The 22,944-nt window shown below is 43.4% G+C and overlaps 1 protein-coding gene across 21 annotated transcripts in view; it reads left to right on the plus strand.

Moving 5' to 3' along the window:
• Positions 1–22,944, plus strand: part of ATXN1 (ataxin 1) — a 422,279-nt gene that overhangs the window by 27,386 nt on the left and 371,949 nt on the right. For 14 of the 21 annotated variants that reach the window (XM_084796969.1, XM_084796962.1, XM_084796956.1 and 11 more), the window contains one exon: positions 14,037–14,122. The exons of 3 other annotated variants lie outside the window; for them this stretch is intronic. The gene's annotated coding sequence lies outside the window, so the exon portion shown is untranslated. Of the gene's footprint in view, positions 1–9,083; positions 9,141–12,874; positions 13,082–13,125; positions 13,725–14,036; positions 14,123–22,944 lie in introns of those variants that run through there. 4 more of the 21 variants (XM_084796964.1, XM_084796957.1, XM_084796960.1 and 1 more) reach the window with 3 other exon arrangements.

Raw genomic sequence — 22,944 nt, forward strand, 5'->3', positions numbered from 1 at the left:
AAAAGACAGCCTAAAACACTTAGGGTTGCTGACCAGGCTGCCAGCTAGGCTTTATCTATATTCTAAATTCTAGGCTATTGGCTATGTGGCTCACATTTAACTTCCATTCTTTGTGTTAATTTACTCTTCGGTTTGTGGTTTCTCATTTTGAAAATATTTTATTATTATTCCTCCATTACTTTGATGCTCTTCTGAGACTTGGTCTCACATAATCCAGGCTAGCCTAGAACTCCTGAGCCTCCAGCTATCACCTATAGATGTGAACCACCACACCTCAGTCTACAGAAACTATTTTTTTAAAAAATGTGTGAGGTATGGTGGCTCAAGCAGCACTTGGGAAGCTGAGGCAGGAAGCGAGCTCACCTACATGGCAAATCCCAAGGCATCCTGGGCTATAGGCCATACTCTATGTCATAACATGACATACCACAACAACAAAAAATCATATCTAGAGCTGGTGAGATGGCTCCGTGCCTAAAGGTGCTTCTACTGAGGCCCGGCATCCTGACGTAGGTTTCTGAGATCCATGTAAAAGTAGAAAGAGAGAACAAAGTTGTCCTCTGACTTTCACACATATATGGTCACACATGACTCCATCCCATTCCAATCCGCATAATAAATATAAAAAGATTTAAAAAATTAATTCCCATGGTGATATAAGCGTTTCAGTTTGACCATTCTTTCTGCCTTGGTCACCTGTTTCTCTCTTAGCGCTAGGTCATTGCTTCTCTACACTTCCGCTCCAGGATTTCATCTTGCTCGGAGTACAAGGTTTTGCATTTCCTGGTCACCCTCTTGGTCGCATCTGAGTCAATTTCGTAGGCTTCAACTGTTGGCATTCTGTTCAGTGCTCTGCTCCTCGTCCAAGCCAAAACCACGCAAGCTGAGATCCATCCTTACAACACCATTCATTTCTTCCTGTTTCTCATCCCGCTGTTTCCATGGAGGAAAATCTACTTGTCATTAAGAAGTTCATTTTGCTGTTGCCTCCTCAAGGTCTCTTAGAGTTCTCTGCTCTCCTGATACACTTCACAGCTTCAGACTGCAACCGCCGTGAGCAGGCCTTTGAGGAAATCACTTGTCCCTACACGTGGTTTACGATATTACACTCGCTATTTAAAGAATGATTAAGCTTCTCTGTGTGTTCTTCGCTGTGGGTCAGGAACTTGACCTGCTTAGCCATCCAACACAGAAGTTAATCACAAACGGGGCCTCTGAACCAAATAATTAAAAATAGAGGGAAGTTTCTGAACTAGGCAGTTGGCAAAAGGGGCCGTAGTTACATCTGTGCATGGTGAGTGAAATAGTTCATGATATTTAAGTAACATCAGATTGGCTCTCTGTGGTTTGGGAGTGTCTGCATGTAATTCCTTTCATTTGACTGTCAGCTAACCGAGTGCACACATGTGTGTGTGTATGCGTGCGTGTGTGCATGTGTGCATGTGTGCATGTGTGCATGCATGCATGCATGTGTGCGGGCGTGCATGTGTGAAGGAAAACAAATGCAAGTATTTTGAGTTAGACTCTCAGCATGCCATTCAGGCTAGCCTCAAACTGCTGGCAAGCCTCCTGCTTCTGCCTCCCAGGGGCTAGGGTTATAGGCATGAACCAGACACATCCAGCGTTTTCCATTTGATTCTCTTTCTGGTTTTTGAGACATGGTCTCACCCTGGCCCAGAACTAGCCAAGAGGAGTAGACTGGCTGGCCCATGAGCTCTGCGATCCACTTGTTTCCAGTTGAGGTTACAAGCATGCATCGCCATGCCTAGCTTTTTTTTTTAAATGGGGGATTCTGGGGACCAAACTCCAGTCCTCGTGCTTGCAAGGCCAGCATTTCACTAGATGAGCCATCTCTCCAGCCCGTTCTAGGGAGGAGCAGTGGTTTTGCCAATGTTTCTCTCTTTAACTGAAAGTTTTGGGGACTTTGAAATCTTTATGTCTTTGGAGTTCCTACTCACAAGTCACCTCTGCTCCTTGGCTTTTTGGAGCTGTAGTGATTGACATGTCTGGTCCCTGGGGATAGGATATATGTCAGACTTAAACCCAATGTGACCTCAGTGTAGACATGTAAGTAGCTGGTTCAGAGAACTTAATCCTTCAGCTTGGACTTTCCTTTGGGTTTTCTTGTAGTCAGCACTACACGAAATACACCCAGCTTTGACCAGTTCCATAGCTACAGCATTACTTTAACTATCTAGTTGGTCATAAGCTTTAAATTAATATATGGTATAAAGATTATTGCCTTCCGGAAATTTTGTTGTTGTTGTTGTTGGAATTAATTCTTTATATCCTTAGAGAAGTCTTGTTTTAAGGTTGATTTCTTTTCCCCAGAACAGTTGTTGCATTAAGCTAATAATTAATGTTCAACAAGCAAAATGAAGAGAGAGTAAGATTTATGTGTTTATTTATTTGATGGTGCTGGGTCTCAGTGATGCTAGGCAAGCAGTCTGCCACTTGGCTATGTCTCAAACCTGGGGATTAGGGATTAGTAAAGAAAAAAAAAAGCCTTATGCTTGTACCTCTGCATCTGAAAAAATTAGATACCTATTTTCTCATATTATTGGTATTATAAGTTAGTATTATGAGTTAATAGAATAAGCATTAGAATTAAGAGCCATGGCTTGAACCTGCCTGCAGTAATTGTAATTAATCACCAAGGAATAACCTGGATCTGTTTCATTGCTCACAGAGCGGTGAGTTCTTGAGTTTGAAGTACCCATGCTACTGTGATTACTTAGGTAGCTTTTAAGTATCTTTTCTTTTTTAAATCAACTTTGTTGATGTTCAATTTTATTGTATAAACTCTGCTGACTGAGTGCTATGTTGGGAGAGAACACTAGCTTTGAGTCAGTATGGCTTGTTGTTTCAAACAAATTAATCTTTAATTTTCTTTTCTGTGTTTTAGGCACTGTGTATTAGGCACTTTTCTGTAGTTGTGATCAAAACAAAACAAAACACAAACAAACAAAAATCTATGTCCAAAGCAACTCAGGGAAGAAAAGTTTAATTTAGCTTACAGTTCTGAAGGGATAGAGTCTGGGGAGGGCATGGCATGGTGCAGGATGCTAGCTGAATGCATTTCCATCTACACACAAGAAGCAGAAAGAGCAAGCAGGAAGTGAGGTGAGCCTATGAACCCCCCCAGAGCCTTCCCTCAGCAACATACTTCCTCCAGCAAGGCTCTGCCTCCTAAAAGTTCCATAACCTTCCCAAACAGTTTCACTGACAGGGAACCAATCATTCAAATACATGAGTCTATAGGGGGCAATTGTTCCAACCACCACAAAGAGATAATTATTATTCTTTGTTAATATGGATGATATTAGACCTCAATATATTTTTGTAAAATCTGAGTAGATATAAAAATAGTTGTTCTGTTTTGATTTTGAGACACAGGCTCCCTGGGTATTCCTGGCTGGCCTTACACTCACGTTAACAGTCCTGCCTCAACTTCCCATGTGTTGGGATTACAGCTATGCCCCACCATGTCTGGTTTACTAATTCTCATCATAATCTAAGCTAGGCTTATACTGTGTCCCATAACAGAATTCTGTTCTCTTAGACAGGACCACCGGTATGAATGTTAAGGAAAACCCCTGACCATGCGTCTGGATACTGGCTTGCTTGCTTCAACACATTCATTTCTTCACACACATTATGGATCTGTTAGCTTTGTCTCTTCTGGTCACATGGCTTATGCTTATATAGAATTCTAATATAGAATTACACTTGAAACAGCAGAATTTGGTTGCTGGTATTTTCACTCAAGAAAATAAAAATATTATTAATAAATATTTGCTTTATAGATGTGTGCTTGAAAACACGGGGTGGGGGAGTATAGACGTGCATATGGTCAAAGCAGGCCCCAATTCAAAGAACCTTTTTTTTCCCCCTTAATAATTCTGGCTAGCCAGCGTGCCAGGGGATTTAGGAGGAGTTAGTCACCCCACTAATCACTTAATCCTCATGGTAAACCTACACACTTGTCATTATCACTTCACAGATAAGGTCACTGGGTTAGTGGATTGCCCAAGGTCACGGGCCTGGTAAGTAACAAGACAAAGGTTCAGCTCACACCATCTCGACTTCAGCCCCCAGGCTGCTGGTGAACAATACCTCATCACTTCACATCACAGACCCAGGAGCAGTTGCAAAATTCTTTTTACTAAACATCGCGCACACAGAAAGGCCTACGTACAAGTCGCTCAGTAAGCACTCCTTTTGACTCTCGACCCAGATTTTTAAATTACCACAAACTTGATGCTCTGGTGAGGCACACCCTGATCTTGATGGCTTTTCTCCTAAAGGACTGTAAAGGGCGGGGGCTACAGCTTACTAGTAGACTGTTGGTTTAACATGCACAGGGCTCTGGGCTGAATGTCCAGCACTAGGGCTCGGGTAAGGTGGGGAAAGAAGCCATTATAGAAAACTGCAATTTTGGAATACATATAACAAAGTAATATTTTACACACACACACACAGACACACACACACACACCCTTGCTAGGTCATTTTCTCCGTCTTCTCTGAGTCCTGCCAAACCTCCTCATCTTCCCTCTCTCCTGTCACAAGAACAGTGTTAGCTCTGCTTTAGAAAGCCAAGGAGAATGTCCCAGTGCCATATTCAGGCTGATTGCAGTGACCACCATGTGGGGCCAGGCGACAGATTCATACGCTTGTCTGCAGGGCTGTGTATTCTTCCATGTAAGGTGTGCAGCTGAGGGGGCTGTAGCTAAGAGGCCAAGTGAGATGTGTTATTTAAGTTGACTGTGCTGACAGCACTCTCACAGGCTTGTCAGGTTATAATTCACCAACATTAGCTCTATAGATGTGCTTTTTAATAGTGTGACTTAAAATAGCGATGTATTTTTCATAAGCAGTGTAAGAGCGCTGTGTAGCACAGTCTAAAACCCTTGAATGGAGCACGTTAAGATAACATGGCCTTGTTGGCTCTTAATGTTTCAATTCAGTCTTTCAGCAAGTAGCAGTGTGTGTGTGTGTGTGTGTGTGTGTGTGTGTGTGTGTGTAAACTGAAATAGATTCTGACCATGGCAAGAATAACAGAATTTTTCCATTTGCTGGAGAACATACTTGAATAATTCTCTAAGCTATTTTTGATAAGAGGGTTTTTTGTTTGTTTTGTTTTTTAAAAAGTAACTGTGTCTTAATGGCTCAGTGTTTAGAATTTAGAACTATGTTGCTCTTATATTACTTACATATAATTGTAAAATTATTTAATAGCTTTTTTTGTTTTTAAGATTGTGTGTGTGTGTCTGTGTGTCTGTGTGTGTTGTGTGTAAGAGACAGAGAGGCAGGGGATGGAGAGAGAGAACAGACATACTTGGGATGCTACAATGCAAGTTTGGAAGTCGTGGGACACTTTCAGGACTCAGTTTTGTCCTTATGCCATATGAGCTCTAGGAAGCAAACTTAAGCACTCAGGCTTGTGAGAAGAGCCTTCACTTGCCGAGCCATCTCACTGGTCCCAGAAGATGTCATGGATGTAAACGGATGAAGAAGGATATTCTAGCAGAACATTCAAGTGCTTATAAGGTCTGCATATAAATATGTATGTGTACAAGACATTTTATGTACGCATTTACAAGTGCATGCTTGGATTGGCTCTTGACTTTCTGGTTTCGGTCTGTGTTTCTATGCGTAAATACAGTGTGTGCCTTTTATCAGCTGCTGGTGGAGGACACTTTTATGAACCAACTATATTATTTTTTAAAAGGCAGGGTTTCCCAATGTAGTCATAGCTAGTCTGCCTGGGATTGTTATATAGACCAGGTTGGCTTTGAACTCAGAGATCTCTGCCTGCCTCTGCCTCCTTAGTGCCAGGATTAAAGGCATGGACCACTATGCGTTACCCCAACTGTGTGATTTTGAGCTTTCTCACATGCTTGTGTTTAGGGCCATGGTTTGGGGTCTGTAACAATAAGTTGTGGTAAAATGAGATTTCAGTGTGTCTTTTTCCTATCTTCTTGCCTAGAGAAAGAAAAAAAAAGTGTGTTGAGACAATGTGCCTATTAAGCTTTAAATATGAAAAAAAAAAACCCAACTACAGATGACACTTTGTTGCCGCCTGTCCATTGTCTCAAAAACATGCCATAAAAATATGGAAAGTAGGAAACTCTTGGCAGAGGCAGTATGAGCTGTTGATTTCCAAGCTGCCTGTAAGTACTCCAAAGTCGGCTTCCTGACAGCTATTACTATAGGGATTGGCACCAGTGAAGAAAATGTACAGTTTAGTGCTTTAGAGCAAATAATTGCTGGGGATGCTTTGAATAGCTCAGGAAATGTGTCAAGTGTTTACTTGACATTTGCTGTATTGAACACTAATACTGAAACATTCTCTGACCACAGAGAATGCCAGGGTGGGTGGGGTGGGGGTAGCTATGAGCAGAAGAGAGAGCGAAAACAGCCACCATGATTGAGCCGCAGTCGAATGGTAAATGAAGTTTGTCAGAATACAGAGATGCCAGGAAGAGAAATGACCGTTTGTTTGATCAAGTAGCTTTTGAGGGTGGAGACAGAAGGCAGAGAGCGAAGCATAAACAACTCCCCAGGATTAGGTTTCCAGGGCTGGAGGCTGTCAGAGCCTTTGAGCTGCTGGCTGTTCTAGTTGTTTTTTTTTTTTTTTTTTTTAAAGTCCTCAAACCAGGATGAATGACCTCCTTATTTATATATGTATTTCTTTTTAAATAGTGCTTGTTACCTGCCTTGTCTACACATGCTTGTGTGTGTACGTGTGTGCGGAGGGGACTCCAGTGCCTTTGGGTTATTTTTGTTTGCTTGTTTGTTTTAAGTATTTATTTTATGTTTGTGGATGCATGTGTGTTTGGGCATCACATACATGCAGTGCCTGAGTGGGGCCAGAAGAGGGCACCAGATTCCCTGGGACTCGAGTTACAGATGGCTGTTAGCTACCATGAGTGCTGAGAATCAAACCCGGGTCCTCTAGAAGAGTGGCCAGTGCTGGTAACTGCTGAGCTGTCTCTCCAGCCCCCAATGCCCTTATTTTAAAAGGCAGTTCAGGGGGTTATGGTGTTGGTCCTCCTATTTCCACTTCCAGCGTGTGTCCACTCATCTCTCTGCCTTCTCTTGTACTGTCCCTGTGGGTCCTCTTCCAGAATGGGGTCTGGGGCAGGAGAGACAGCTCTGAAATGGACAGAGAGCATTTCTTTTCTTCTTCTTCTTCTTCTTCTTCTTCTTTTTTTTTTATCATGCCTTGTGATTCTGTTGCATTTAACAGGGGGAAATCAGGTTCAACTTGGGCTACTGAGCCCCCTTGCATAAAAGGGCAATTTTGAATCAATTGTCCAGTTGCCTTCAAGGGAATTTTAGGTGCATATGTTACAACTCATTGGCACATGTTGTGAAATTGTGCATGTTAATGAAACTTGTTGAAAAGATATAAATATAAATATAAATATAAATATATATATATATTTCTTGTCAACCAAGCTGCTTTGAAATACTCAAGGGGACATTGAAACCAACTAGGGAAGCTCAGAACATCTCCTTTGAGCTTGGTCCAACACTAGAAACCCCAAGAAGAGGGAAGGCAGTATTTATGGCTTTTCCCCTGAGTTGGGAGTTGACCCTGAATGAATCATCTTTCGCTTCTCTGAGCTTTCTGAAGATTCTCTTAACCCTGGGAACTTATGTGTGGCCGTGCACTGCCTGTCGGAGGAGAATAACTGAAGCTCACAGCGAAAGCGGTGCTTGAAGGAAAACTTCGGTGCTAGAACAAAGCTGTAGGCATGAGTGCAGCCCTCACATAGGGCACTGGCACTGTGTGGCTAAGTCCTGCCATGCACAGGGCTAAAGGCGAGCAGGGAGTTTTCCTCATAATAATTTGTCTGTGTTTTTTCTGAGGGGAAGGGTACAGGTTGTTGAGCCCAGGGCCTCACATGTGCCAGACAAGTGCTTGCCTGACTGAACCATATCCCCAGTCCTTACTATGTTTTATAGAATACAAATATTTTTACTTATATTGTTTTACATTTCATATATACTAAATTTATTGGCTCACCTTTAACTTCATAAAGTTGTGTGATCACGTATGCCTACAAAGGAATTTTTACTTATGTTATTACCAGGTAAGCTGCAATCAGGGAGCTAGAGATGGCTCAACACTTGCTGTCCTTGCAGAAGACTAGGGTTTGGGTCCCAGCCCCCCACATTAGGCAGCTCAAAATTGCCTGTAACTCCAGCTCCTCCAATGCCCATCTCTGGCCTCCTTGGACGCTGGGTCTTGTATTTTACTTATACAAATAAATCTCTAAAACAAAAGAAATCTTTTAAAATTGCAATTAAACAGTACCAGATTTCATTTATTATTTAGACATTTAATATTTTGCTACCTTCCAGGTCACCTAGTGTTTTGTTTTCTTTTGTTTTGTTTGTTTCTTTCTTTTCAATTCATTTGAGGAGAAGGGGGAAAAAAAGTAACCCACATTCATGAAGAAGCTACTATGTGCTGGCACATGTCTTATGTGATGTGTGTGTGTGTGTGTGTGTGTGTGTGTGTGTGTGTGTGTGTGTGTGTTGTATCGCCCACCCCCATAACCTGCTTCCCTATTGGTTAGCCACAAAGGCCAGAATATAGGAGAAGATGAAATATGCCTAGTGCTACAGATAGTTGAAGGGGGCGGCTTTAATTTAGCAGTACATAAAGTGCTACCTCATAGGAGTGTGTTTTGAGATCTATGCAGACCAAGTGCTGCCAGGTCCCTTCAGGCTGGGAACCTCCAGAAGTGGTACTTGGATTGCAAAACATGGCTAAACCACCACTCCCTGCTGGAGGCATTTCAGTTATTGCCTCATTGAGGTTTCACAGTTGAGGAAAGGACCTAGGTGCTAAGCTGCAATGCCTCCGATTTGAGCAAAAGAATGCTGGCTTCACACGGTATTAAGCATTTGGCTCTGAGGTTCCAGCTGCATGAAATCACAAAGCTGACTTGAGATGCACAAACACTTCAGAGAAAGTTTATGTACTAAATGCAATATCCTTGACCCACGGTCTTTTTTCTTCCTCAGTCCAACCATGCATTACTCATTCACTGTTAACTCCACAGGAAGGTCCCTTTGACTACTCGGCCAGACATCTGAATGTATACATTTGAAGAATGAGGGTAACAAGGAGGGAGCAGACAGGGCATAATTGGTTTGTTTTGTTTGTTTGTTTTCAAGACAAGAGTTTTGTTGTGTATCCCTGGCTGTCCTGGACTTGCTTTTGTAGACCAGGCTGGCCTCGAACTCATAGAGATCTGTCTGCCTCTGCCTCCCTGAGTACTGGGATTAAAGGCGTGCACTGCCATGCCAGGATAAAGGGAACCATTTTTAACCCTGCTGCAGCTGATAAGAAACTCTTGTGGGGGCTGGAGAGATGGCTTGGTAGTTAAGAGCACTGGCTGTTCTTCCAGAAGACCCCAGTTCAATTCCCAGCACCCACATGGCAGCTCACAACTGTCTGTAAGTCTAGATCCTCGGCTCTGACATCCTCATAGCACTGCACATTAAAAAAAAAAAAGAAGAAGAAGAAAGAAACACTTGTGACCAGGTACCTTGTATAAAGTATGGGTGTTAAGAATCCGAACTCAGGTGTTGAGAGGGAGTCATCTTTCTGTAGCGGCTCTATCTCAGGGTTTCTCTGGACTGTGAGATGTTGGGATCGACAGGTCCAAGAAATTTCCATGAGTGTTGGTTCTCACCAGCTTTGGAAGTAAGCTCGGAGGTTTGAGACTCTTTATCAATTATATATATATACCCCACTAATAGGTACATTTATTATATGTCAATTTAAATTTACATATAAAATAAAAATTTTACAGTAAAAATTTAAAATATTTCTTATTGTTATCAACATTGTTATTGTTTTTAGAGACAGGATCTCATGTTGCCTGGGGTGGCTTTGAATTTCCTGTGTAGCTAAGGCTGAGTGCTGGAATTAGACATGCACCATAACACCCAGCACCATTGCCATAGCAACTGATTTTATTATTATTATTATTATTATTATTATTATTATTGTTATTATTATTTATTATACCCAGCACTATCATTAGAACAACTGTTTATTACTATTATGTTTCATCTGGTCAGTCACATAGCTTGTGTCCCAGGCAGACACACCTCGTGACTCAAGGTCTCTGCTTTCTCTTAGTTACCAGGGTGGTATGTCCAAAAAAGCAAGTACCAAAAGCCTTCTTAGTAAAAGTGAGGGTCAAGGCCAAGTGATAGCCACACTGGTTCTTTGCAACTTCCTTATACAGTAGTAGATGATATGTAAAATGAGTTTTTTGAATGAATGAATGAATGAATGAATGGGATGGATGGGTAGGTGGAGGGTGGTCTCAAGTGGTCCAGGTGTGGTTTCAACTATTCTTGTGTGGTGAATGGATGGAACAATCGTAGCAATACACTTTCCACTTTCATTGGGCAGAAAGCTTGCTTAACCCTTTCATGCCCTGAATGCTTGTCCTCATCAATATCTATAGTAGTCATTGTCTGAAAAATCTATGCTAAGATGCAATACATATACTAGCACAGAAAAATGAATGTTGAATACGAGAAAATGTGCTTTTAAAAGCACGCTGAAGTCTCTTCATGTACCATATTTTATATTCTAATATAGGAGCATGTAAAATAATCGTACAGGCTCCTTCAGTTTATTCAGTAATTCACTGGTCAGGCTGAATGCCTTCGATACGTGTTTAATACTTTTTTTTTTTCCTTACTGGGGAACTGGAGAGGTGGCTCAGGGGTTAAGAGAGCTTGCTGCTTTTGCAGAGGGCTCTGGTTCAGTTCTGGGCAGCCACATCAAGCTGCTCACACCTGCCTGTAAGCCCAGCTCTAGAAAGATCCATGCTCTCTTCTGCCTGTGTGAGCATCTGCATAGTCTCCGCCCGCCCCCCTCCTCCATGCTCTCCCCTCTCCTTTTCTTCCCCTCCCTTCCTCACACTTTAAAAAAAGGAAAAACTATGGTTCTTAAAACTTCACAATTTGGAGTTGTTTCTTCTCAGTATTAGGTGTCTTTTTGAACCCCATTTACTGATCAGTCATTTTCATCATTTTTATGTTAAGGAGACTTGGAGTGATTTGTGTATTTCATTTGTTACCCTTAAAATATAATTATATATAACTATAATTGAACTGCAAGCTGATTGCTCTTTTATCACGTTAAATGGAAGGTTTAAACAATTATGAAGGATGTTGAACTTACCAAGAATAACTTACTCCACTTTCTGAGCGCTGGGATGGCGGACTTAGCACTTACTTGTTTATAACATCTTTGAACATAACAGAACCTCAGAGGAGGGACTTTGTAACTGAGGAGGAGTTTTAATAATAGGTCACTATGTTTTTTAATTCTGTCCTTATTTTTCTGGAAAGGCAAGATAATCATAATATTTATCAATGTGGACCTAGGAGGGAGGGTCTAACTGCACTCCATATGGCTTGAACTCCTAGAAAAACCCATCCAAAGTGGGACTCTGTGAAGAAGTTATCCTGTCCACTCATAACTGCCCGGAAGAACCTTCATTTTAAAACGATGAGTGAGGGACGGGGGGGGGGGGGGGGGAGATAACTCAGTGGGTACAGTGCCTGCCATGTAAACCTAAGGACCCAGCTTTGAATTTCCGGCACCCACCTAACAGGCATGGAGGCATGTGTTTGCAATATTAGCACTGGAGAAGCAGGGACTGGAAGGTCTCTGGAGGCCTTTGACTAACCAACTTAGCTTAATCAGTGAGTGCTGGCCTCAGGAAGAGACCTTGGCTCAGAAAATAAGTGGGGGATCAGAAAAGGGGCACCAGAGTTCACGTGAGAATCAGATCTCACTCTCCACTCAACAGTGGAGAATATCGTGTTCGTCGGCTAGGTCTTGGTAGGGGTTCGAAGTTTACTGCCTATTTCTCCTTGGCTGGTGCCTTAGTTTGAGGAGGACCCCAGGACCCAGATCTGCCTGTCATAAAGTTCTTCTTGTAGGTTTCCAGGACCCTGTGGGTCCTATTATTTCCCCATTCTTCCATGCTACTCTCGCCTAAAGACTCAATAGGATGTCCTCTCCTCTGACCCACTTTCTTGGTAAGTAAGGTTTTTCATGGGACATACCCCTGGGACTAGTGTTTTGATATAGTGGCACTCAGAAGAAGGATAGCAAGTTACCAAGAAGAGACTCGATAATCTTAGAGCATACATAGGGGGAAGAAGTCTCCCTCAATCACAGACATAGGGGAGGGGAGAAGGGGGGAAGTGGGAGGGAGGGAGGAATGGGAGGAAACAGGGGAAGGGCTAACAATCAAGATGTAATATGAATAAATTAATTTAAAAAAAAAAGAAACACGAAAGACTTTGGTGGATTCTGATTAATCCTGTGTTTTGGCTCATGTGATTATTATATTTGTACATTCAGCCTCATGAAAATTCATTGACCTGTATACCTTGATATGTATCTATATTTGTATAAAGAATTTTAAGCACTTTAAACATAAAAAAAAAAATAAGTGGGGGATGATTAAGGAGAGCACCTATGACCTCCATACCCATGTGCACACATGTTACATGTGCACCCACACACATGTTAACACATACACACGTACAAGATAGATTCTGACTCAGCGCCATTAAGAGCTTTCAGTATCCGTGGATTTAACTGTGATTTACCCCCTAACTTTTTAACATTTAGAGTACACAATGCACCTTCCTCAGGCTCAAGGTTAAGAAGGAATTTCTTACTGTGAACAAAAGGGAACTTTGGGTACCTGAAGGAGAGTGTGTTGGTTATTGTTTTTAGCAACAGCACGAAGTAGCCACCGGGGAAGGGGAAACTCCGGTTGAGAAACTGCCTCTGTAGAGTAGATCATCGGCCTGCATGTGTGCTTGTGGAGCAATTCCTCAATTGCTAACTGGTGTAGGCTGGCCCGGCCCACTGTGGGCAGTGCCATCCTGAGGCAGGTGGATCTAGGCAGCCTAAGAGATTTAGCAAGCCAGTGAGCGGCGTTCCTCTACGGGTTCTGCCTCCGTGTTCCTTCCTTGAGCTCCTGCCCTGGCTGGACGGTGACATGGGAGTGTAAGCCAAACCACCCTTCCCTTCCCCCGTTGCTTTGGTCAATGTTTCATCACCACTGCGACAGAAACCTAACTCGAGCAGAGGGGAACATGGAACAGGGCGGGCGCGCAGCGAACTACCAGCTTGTTTCTTTTGGCCAGCCATTGCCACCGTGTATTTGTGTTCTCGCGTTCTTGCCTAGGAGGAAACCAAACCTATCTGTAGTCGCTGAGGTTTTTTTGTTTGTTTGTTTGTTTATTTTCTCTTAGAAATGCTTAAGTTTTGCTTAAATGCCCTTCTATCCCTTTTTCTGTTAAACTGGCTCCATGACAAATTGGGATAGATAGAGGCAAGCTGTGTAAAAATGCCTTCTTGTACCTAGCTGGGCGTACATGCCGTCCTAGGAGAGAATGGGGCTTTGGGGGCCAGCTGAGCGTGCACGCCCAAGTGCAAGTCATTAGTGAGCGCAGCAACTCAAGAAAGGGAGGAAAAATTGAAAACTTTTTTTTTCCTGAAAATATTTCAACCAAGCTGATGGTCGAAATTTGGCTTCTGATGTGAACGGGACTAGGCTGCTTTTTGGGGGGATTGGTTTCATCTGTACATATTTGCCCCGACTTGAGTGGGAAAGCGGTTTTCTGAGCCTCCATCACTTGCTTCAGTGGTGAGTCATTTCTCACGTCGCTGAGACATTTTTCTAGCCTTGATTGCTGTGTGTAGTTCAAGCTTTTCTCGGGCTCTTTTGGCTCCTTAAGAAACTCACAGTAACAAATTAACAATCACACTCCTGGGATGCAGATGCCCTGTAGTTAGGATAGTAATAAATAGCAGCTCTAGAGGCCTGACTCAACAGAAACCTCAGCCTCAGACCTGGGAAGGCTGTGGGGGAGCCTGGGCCCAATAGAGAACGGGGTGAGTGGTGGTGGTGGTGGTGGGGAGAACACGTTTTTCTCATTGCCGTTTTTTTTTCCCCCAGTGACCTCACTGTAAAACCACATAGACTCGTTCTTGGCGGTCTATCTGACCCACCTGTCCTCAAGTGGACCATAACTGAGACAGCAGGTATGACAATAAAATAAGTTGTCTTTCTGGGTGTGGTGGCACACATCTTTAATCCCAGCATTTAGGAGGGAGAGGCAGGTGGATTGCTGTGAGTTCGAGGCCAGCCTGGTCTACAAAGTGAGTCTAGGACAGCCAAGGCTACACAGAGAAACCCTGTTTCGAAAAACAAAATGGAACAAAAAAATAAGGTGTCATGTTAGTGTGGACTTCTGGATTTTTTGTTTCTCTGAGGACATGGCGGTTAACAATTAGGAGGGGCCTTGGTGGGGTCCTCAGCGCTCTGTGACTGATTGCTGTCTGTGGAATTCCTGAGGACCATGAACACCTGCCTCTGAGGTTGCATATGGCCGGGATCTGGCTGCATGTCCTGTCGGGGGTTGTAAACCGGAAGGGCGTGTTCAGAGGACCCTCTGTTTTCCTGCTCTGGTTGAGTGTTTTGTCTCTAGGGGATGGGCTTGATGACAGGGCACTGCCATGAAAAGTGTAGCTCCTTCCTGGTGTGCAGTCTTGGAAGTTAAGAGTTTGACGCCTGAATCTCTTGTTTAAAAAAAAAAAAAGCTGGGCCTGTAATTCCACTTCTGAGGAAGCAGAAACAGGAGGATTCTTGGGGAGTTGAGGCTAACCAGTCTAGTTGAATAAGAGCATCAGGGTGAGTTAGAGATGCTGTCTTTAGAAGAAGAAAAAAAGGTACAGAGTACAGAACATATACACACTAACACATGCTCACATACTCACATGCTCACACACACCAACACATTGTCACTCACACACTAATAGACACATACACACACACACACACACACACACACACACACACACACACACACACACACACAGGGCAAGGGTGGAAGGGAGTCCAGTGAGTCAGTTAAATAACTCTTAACACCTTTCATGGTTTTTTTTTTTCTTTCCATGTATACTGAGGAATTGAGTGTAGTCACCTCCCCATTTCAGCCTCTCAAGGTGTCTGTCCATATTTAGACAAACTGCCCCACTGCGTTTAAGACAGTGGAGCCCTTCACTCACCTGGCTGGAAGAGCTGCTGGAGCCAAAACCTCAGGCTGAGCCTTGTGAGTCAGAGCCTGCAATGTTATTACCATGAGAAGACTTTTGACCATGAAGTCATCACGCTTGAGGTTCCTTTGAACTGTCCTCGGAGACTCTTTCACGAGCTGCACTAGAACCAGCATGCTCTGTGCTGAGAGTTTAAAAAAAAATTGTCAGGAACTGGTGCTTGGACCATCGCCAGCAGCTTTCAGATGGTAGAAACGTTATCCTGTGATAAATATTTAGTGAAGCTACTTGGCTCATGGGCTCTTTTAAAATGACTTTTGGGTTTAGGGGTTTTGAAAAGTCAGAGAGATTCTTCGTAATTCAAGTTTCCTTCTAAGGAAGGCAGTACACTGTTATTAATTTAAAAAAAACATATATATATATATATACTTAGAAGTTAAAATTGTGTAATTATCTTAATACTTCAGAGGGATTCTTTTGTGACTAAACATTGGAACTATTCTGGTGAATGCAGGGAATTTGTCCAGAAAAGCTCAAGGAAATTTAGCCTACGCAGTGTGATTTGCTCAGCTTCCGAGGAAAAGGTTCAGCTGCAGGGGTCATAAATAAGACAATTCTATTTTATCTATGAAGGATGGTGTTTGCATTTGGTCTCTTCATTCTCTTTTTAGGATTAAATAATTGTGGCTCGCTTCTTGCTTTTGATTTATAGGATTAAGTTATATGCAGGCTGACTATATGAAATTGAACTTGTTTCAACTCTACAAGGAAGGCTGTTTGGAAAAAAAGATGATAACGATCATTTTTTTAATAGTGTATAAATGTCTGGAGATCGAGTACCTGGATTTGTTAAGCAAGAGGCAAGATGAAAATGCTGAACGTCACTGCCTCTAAAAAGAGTGCCTGCTCCCACTAAAAACATAGCTCGCAGGATTCCAAAGCTCAGGGTCTGAAGTTGAAATGCTTTGCCGTGCTTACTAGAATTCTCCCTTATTTCTAAGATGTTTGCATAAATGTTGATAAGAATGTAGCCTGGAGTATTTGAAGTATTGCATACCAACAAATAAAGTAGATGTATGTACGTGTGTGTGTGTGTGTGTGTGTGTGTGTGTGTGTGTGTGTGTGTGTGAAGGAGGCCTGAGGTTGGCTCATGTGAGGTGTCTTCCTTGAGTTCTCTCCAGTTTGTAAACTAAGGAGCCAGGGTCTTTGGCTAAACTCAGAGCTCATTGTTCCAGACGGTCTGGCTAACCACCTTGCTCTGGAGAGTTGCCCTCTTTGCCTCCAGCTCCTTGGGATTACACAGGCCACTGCACCACCACACCCTTTACATGGGTTGTAGGGATCAAACTCAGCTCCTTACAGTTGCATCACTAGCCGACAGAGGTGGCTCTTTGGGCCCCTGCAGATCTGTGTTAATGAACAAAAGGGGGGGCGACTTTATTGTTTGTATCAGACTGTTATCAGCAAGCCCTTCCAATGTCTTCTTCCATCTGCTTAAATAATTTTTTATCTTTGTAACTTAACACAAATTATGTGCATACAAGCACATTTCAAATTAAAAACAAAAAATATTAAAACTAGAATTCTTACACCTACTTCACACACACACACACACACACACACACACAGAGTGAGAGAGAGAGAGAGAGAGAGAGAGAGAGAGAGAGAGAGGGAGAGGGAGAGGGAGAGGGAGAGGGAGAGGGAGAGGGAGAGGGAGAGGAGAGAGAGAGAGAGAGAGAGAGAGAGAGAGAGAGAGAGAGAGAGAGAGAGAGAGAGAGAGACTGAGTTGCCCAGACATGCCTTAAAATTGCTAGGTTGCTGAGGCTGCCCTTGATCCCCTAGTCCTTCTGCCTCTTGCTCCTAAGTTCTAGGATTGTAGGCACATCCCAGTCTGCCCTGTTGGTGGTGAGTAAGCTGGTCTGTGCCGACTGGGAGGTAGAGCGTGTGCTGTGTTCTGGAGAAGCAGCAACGTGTGCCTTTGCCTGGCACTCTTAGGAAGTGGTTAGGTACTCTTCATTTCTGATCAGAGTAATGTTTGTTTGTTTGAGGCAGGTTGTCGCCATCTACCCTAGGCTGGCCTTGAACTTGTGATCATCTGCCTTTTACTCCCAAGTGCTAGGACAACAGGCATGCACCAGTGTGCTTGATCATAGTAATGAAAGTCCTCCTGAAGGTCTAAGATCTCTGGCAACTGTATTTCACTATGTCTAGATGATTTTCTAGGGAGAAGGTTGTCACTGCAATGAGATCCTCAAAGGACTGTCTGTCTCTCAAACAGCCTGTAAGAACCACTTAGAGCCAGGAGACAAGGATGCCTGAGAAAAACTACTCAAAGGGATTCTAATGCAGGCCTAATTCCAGGAAGCAAGCCATCAGTCACCTTTTTATTCAATTCAAAATTACAGTGGTGTGGCCTATTATGAACTACTCAGGTTGATGTTGCACTTGAGTCCCCATGGAGACACCCCTGGGCATATTTGTGAGTGCTTATGGAGAGGTGTAACTGAAGAAGGAAAGATCTGCCCACCGAGCTGAATTTCTGTCTGTCTGTCTGTCTGTCTGTCTGTCCCTCTCTCTCTCTCTCTCTCTCTCTCTCTCTCTCTCTCTCTCTCTCTCTCTCTCTCTCCACTAGCTGCCTTAAGCCCCTCCCCCTCTCCCCCACAATGATGGACCATGTTCTCTCAAACCTTGAGCAGTAAAATACACCCTTCTTTGAATTGCCTTTGTCATAGTGACAAATAAGTAACTAATACAGGGCCCGCACTGATAATCAGGATGTGTTTACATTGCAATCACTAATCAACTTTGCAGAGACTTTTCTCTCTCTCTCTCTCTCTCTCTCTCTCTCTCTCTCTCTCTCTCTCTCTCTCTCTCTCTCTCTCTTCAATATATGATCACATTCTCCGCTTCTGGGATGTAGGCAAAGTTTTAGGCAAAGCCATCATTTGACTTATTAGAGGAATGGTGAGAGTTTTGAAGCTCATCTTGTGTGTTTTTAAAAGATGGCTGTGGCGTCATATGAAAGAGGTTGAAGGTACACAAAGCGTCAAGCCAGGAGGTCATTTGGGAGGCTCTTGTAGTAACTCAGCTGGGATGGAATGGGAAGAAAGCTGGAGAGACAGGCCGGCTGTCGTCTTGTGTGGGATTGGATGGATTTAGAAGTAGCAGGTAAAACATAAGAATGGAAAAATATGGGATGTCTGCTAGGCGGGTGACAAGGGAAAAGAAGTTGCTGGATAGCTGGGGCAGTAGTGGTGATGTCCATGTGAGCGCTGGAAAGTAGAGATGTCAGGCTTGCATTTATACGTGTGGATCTCTAGGTCAATGGCTACGTACACTTGATCATTGTTAACTTAGAGATGCTGATGTTAAATCCAGGAGACTGGACCCTTATCTGGTGGGGGTCAGGTAGAGTGAGGCAAGCAGACAGCTCTGGGCCTCCTGTGAGATGGACTATCACTCTGTTGTCATTGCCACCCTCCCTCCCTCCTCCTCCTTCCTCCTCCTCTTTTTCTTCTTCATCACCATCTCCATCTTCATCTTAGTCTTCTTCATCAACTTCTCTTCCTCCATCTTCTTCACGTGTGTGTCATCTTTACTTGTTAGTGTGGGTGTGTACACATTTGCCAGTATTCTCCTGAGCATATGTGGCTGGTGTGTAGAGGCCACACAGGTCAATATTCTTTAATTTTTTGAGAGTAGGTCTCTGATTGAAACTGAACTCATAGATTCAGCTAGGCTGAGCAGCCAATGACCTTCAGGAATTCTCTAGCCTTTTTGGTTTGGTTTGGTTTGGTTTGGTTTTTCGAGACCGGGTTTCTCTGTGTAGCCTTAGCTGTCCTGGACTCGCTTTTGTAGCCTGGGCTGGCCTCAAAGTCTGCCTCCTTGAGTGCCGGGATTGCAGGCGTGCACCACAGCATCCTGCAGTTCTGCAGCTCTCTAGCCTGTTGTTGTTTCCCAGGTGCTGTTACACATGTGCCACCAACCCTGGCTCTTTTTTATTTATTTTTTTTTTAAAGCATAGATTCTGAAGATCTGGCTTCAGTCCTTATGCTTATGTCACAGTCACTTTACTGACTGAACCAGCTCCCCAACTCCAGTTCTCCATTGCTATGCAGTGCACCGAGCTGGCACCCACTGTTTCAGACCCATTTCTGGCCCTTAGTCGACATTTATAATCAGAACCTGAAAAGACAAGTAAGTATGTGGGGGGATGTGAGCCACTAGGAAAACCAGCCTCAGCTGTCATGGGCTGTCACAGAAACCCTTGTGGGATTAATTTTTAGTTCATTATCATTATTGGTTTCCTTTCAATTTTCTATTCTCAGCCCAACAGGCCTGATTGGCAGACCCCCTGTCTGATTTTTCTTGGTTTAGATTATATGCTTTTTTTCTTCAAAGCCATCTTCATTTATTAACCTACATTCATTTTTAATTTTAATGCACCAATCAATAATTATTTCACTTGACAGTTTTTGACAGTCTGCTGCTACATTTAGCTGTTTAGCATGAATTCAAAAGATGATCTATCAATTTATACAAATGAAGGAAAGTTGTTCTTGCCCTTCCTGCGCTTGAGGTATCTAGAATATATGCATGTTTATTTTTGCCCTGGGAAAATTTTAGTGTAGAGGCACTTAACCGTTTTCTGTGCAAGGGATTCAGGACTATAGAGCACTACAAATTTTCCTGTCAGGAAGGGTTGTATTTATGCCAAAAAAATCCACCTGAATGGTCAGATTTATTTTAATTGGGATTAAAATCGTGGAGATTAGTCATTGTTAATCATATATTCATTGAGCCCTGGTATACAAAGCAGTGTGCTGCTATGGGAAAACTGAAGAAGTCAAGTGGCTGAAGTAGCACAACCCCCCTCACAAGTTTGCTTGGTAAAAAACTTAGGGAAACAAATACGATTTTATCTTGCTACCTAATGGTAGCATTGAGACTTCCATGTGGAAATCTCTCTGTCTCTGTCTCTGTCTCTCTGTCTCTCTGTCTCTCTGTCTCTCTGTCTCTCTGTCTCTCTGTCTCTCTCTCTCTCTCTCTCTCTCTCTCTCTCTCACACACACACACACACACACACTAGCAAAAGTACATGATGGTCTTTCTATGCATTTATGAGCACATTACAGTCAAGGATGAACCAGGCTGAAGACCAAACAGACAGCAGGGAAGCAGTTCAGATGGTCTCTGCTGTAGCTGTTGGTTTACATAATTTTCACAATTTACCAGAGAGCCTAGAATATTGAATTCCTGGCTCAATTGTGCAACCGAACTCGGCATCCTGGGTGACAAGCAACATGCATGTGAATGCTGCCTTTCTCCTCGGGAACCGCAGCTCTGCTGGGTCTTGTGTGAACACGGACTTAATGGGAAGGGAGGTGCTTGCCATCCTGTTCCTCTACAGTAGGTTTTGTTTTCCTTCCTTGGTCTGAGGGGTAGTTGCTCTTGTGTATCCTGGCAGAATTTAAGGAAGCAGGCCCTGAATTTCTGGAGTACTCTTATTTTACCCCAAACCTATTATTAATAGGCAGCATTCATTGCTCTGTATGTGTGTGTAAAAGTTTTCTGGTTTTTAATACTGGGCCTTTGTGTTGGAACTCAATAGAGCCAAAGATCTAGGGTTTTCTGGATAACCGTGACCCTTCTCCCTGATTTAGTTTTCTTAAGTCCTTCCAGGGTTACTGTGCTTTGTTGTGGTAACTACTGGGCATTACTTGTTGCTCTGGGTATTTGGCTCTTGTTCTTTTTTTTTTTTTTTTTTTTTTTTTGCTTTACTCTGGGGTTTGGATTGTAGTTGGTGCCAGCTGTCCTCCCCTGCATGCACACAGAGGCAAACCTAAACCTTGTTCTCCAGCATACTGCTCTCTGCCTATAGTAAAGCAATGTGGAAATGAGTCAAAAGTGAGCAGAGGGCTGGAGAGATGGCTCAGAGGTTAAGAGGACTATCTGTTCTCCCAAAGGTCCCAAGTTCGATTCCCAGCAACCACATGGTGGCTCACAACTACCTGTAATGAGATCTGGTGTCTTCTTGTGGTGGGCAGGCACACACATATGGGCAGAATACTGTATAAATAATAAATAAATCTTTTTTTAAAAAGTGAACAGAGCTCCAAGTGGTGTGTGCTGTGTGAGCTGGGTCGTCAGAGGGTTGGCTGGAGCCACACATGCCTGTCACTCTCATTCCCTGCTTGGGAGTCCAGAGGTGGCTTTCATGTTGCCCCAGAGCTAAGTGACAGAGCCACTTGCATGGACACCATGATGGCAGGGTCTTAAATTTGCACGGAAACATCACCTGAAGTTTCCTGGGCTACGCTGTTTCCCTGCTGTCTCTGTGCTGAGCGACGGGGGGATGGACTTGATGGCCAGGAACAACTCTATTGATTTGCTTTGAGAGACAGCCACATGTTGGCTACAGGTCTCAATGACTGTCACAGTGCCCGTGCTCGCTTACCAGTGTCTGTATGGGGTCAAATGGTCACCTACGGATCAGGGAACTGGCATGAGTGAGGAGGGTGTACTGATGGCGCCTGCTGCTCTGTTTAGGTCATGAGAGGAATGGCTTTTCCTGCCAAACCTAGAAAACTTTGGCCATTGGCTGCCACCCCACATATGACCTTGTGAAGACCCACTCTCTATGCTGCTAGCCTTGGCACTGCCTGCTTCTGTGCTGTAGAGACCAGGCTGGAACAGTCTTCTTTTAAATATGTCACAATAGGTCTGCCGTTGTAGCTCAATTTTTAGAATGCTTCCTTACCATGCATAAGCCTTTGGTGTCCGCCATGGCAGTATATGCCTATCCAAACACTTAGAAAGTGCAGGGAGGAGGACAGAAGTTAAAGAGCATCCTTAGCTACATTGCACACTGAAGGGCAATCTGGGCTGCATAAGAATCTGTCTCAAAACAAAACAAACCTGCATGTATTTACTCAGGAATTTGCTAGGGCAGGGGTGTGGTAATTATCTTTTATCAGTTAGTCTATACATTCATTTCCATAAGCCTCTGAGTAAGCAATATAATTTCCCAGTTTCTGGTTGTAGGCATATAATTCTCATCCCACTCCTGAGTGGCCAATTGGAGGCTTTAAGGTATGTAATATCATGGTAGTTCCCCTGCATCAAGCTATGTGAACTTCAGATCAACATGGAGGATTCCATCTAGAGAAGGAATAGCCAACCAGATTCCATTGGCCCAGTCCAGCCTGTGGCCTGTTAATATAGAAATGAAGTTTTATTAGAACACAACCATGTCTCATATGTGTAGCTATTTTCATACCACCTTTGGTTGTATTTAATTGAGTCGTTGCAGAACAGGCTGTGGCCCAACAAACCCCAAGATATATTCTAGCTGATCCTTGTCAAGAAAATGCTTACCCTGGTAAGTCACTGAATTACAGGGGAAAGTCCCCTAGCCACGGCTTCCATTTAGTAAGCAAAGAGAGCATCCCAGAAGGAATGTGACTGCCAAGGTCTCAGAGCTAGTTAGCTGGAAAGCAAGACCTGTGCTCTGGTTCCTTGTGTTTCCGCCCCTGCTGCTGGCAGAGGGGTTTTGGGAGCCTTATGGTTCACAGATGGCTAGCCACGACACCAGACTAATGTAAGGCTTAGTTCAATGGCAGGAACAGTTTGTAAACTGGTTTTCCAAGGCCAGATCAACAGCCAGCTTGACATCCATGCTATCATTTTGTGTGTGTGTGTGTGTGTGTGTGTGTGTGTGTGTGTGTGTGTGTATGTGTGTGTGTGTGTGTATTGTGTGTCCATGGGGGGGTCACGTGTCATGGCATGCCTGGGGAGGTTAGAGGCTA

This window comes from Acomys minous (assembly GCF_964271855.1).
Source record: "Acomys minous genome assembly, chromosome: 9".
Classification (NCBI taxonomy): domain Eukaryota; kingdom Metazoa; phylum Chordata; class Mammalia; order Rodentia; family Muridae; genus Acomys; species Acomys minous.